Source organism: Penaeus monodon, chromosome 32, assembly GCF_015228065.2.
Source record: "Penaeus monodon isolate SGIC_2016 chromosome 32, NSTDA_Pmon_1, whole genome shotgun sequence".
Taxonomy (NCBI): domain Eukaryota; kingdom Metazoa; phylum Arthropoda; class Malacostraca; order Decapoda; family Penaeidae; genus Penaeus; species Penaeus monodon.
In genome coordinates, this window is record NC_051417.1 from 12039916 (window position 1) to 12040457 (window position 542).

Consider the following 542-nt stretch of genomic DNA (forward strand, 5'->3'; position numbering starts at 1 on the left):
GAATGTAGTGTTCAGAAAAGGGTAATCATAATTACTGCCTGAAAAATCAAAACCGAATATCAATTAATTACCGAGAGTGATCGAAGGGATAAAAAAGGAAAAGGGGGAAAAAAGCACCCGATGCCTATTAATTAAGGCCTATTATTTTTCAACTTCAAAACTTTCCCCCTAAACCTTCTAATTACTTTCAAAGCCATCAGTTGAATGTAAGTTTCGTTTTCTTTCTCTTTTTTTCTTAACGATCGGTATATTCTGTCTTGAGAGAAAGTAAGGGGTCGTGAATCGTAAAATCAGCTTCGACATCTGTTAATAGCTTACCTTAGGGCTATATGTCTAAAGTACGTGGTTCTCAAGACGATTGGGACCGTCACTGATTGGTTTCTAGGGAGAGACAGACATAGAGTGCAAATAGGCCTAGGAGAATCATTTCGGGAATGAACTGGAAGGGAACACGGAAAAGACCCGTTGTGAAGTGCTGGTTATTTTCCCTCTCTATTTTTTTTTTGCCTTTCTTTCTCTCTATTTCTTCTCCCCTCACGCTT

At 38.6% G+C, this 542-nt stretch overlaps 1 protein-coding gene across 1 annotated transcript in view; it reads left to right on the top strand.

Moving 5' to 3' along the window:
• LOC119593550 (neuronal acetylcholine receptor subunit alpha-7-like) overlaps positions 1-542 on the top strand; it is a gene marked incomplete at its 5' end in the record, with an annotated part of 37772 nt that overhangs the window by 12409 nt on the left and 24821 nt on the right.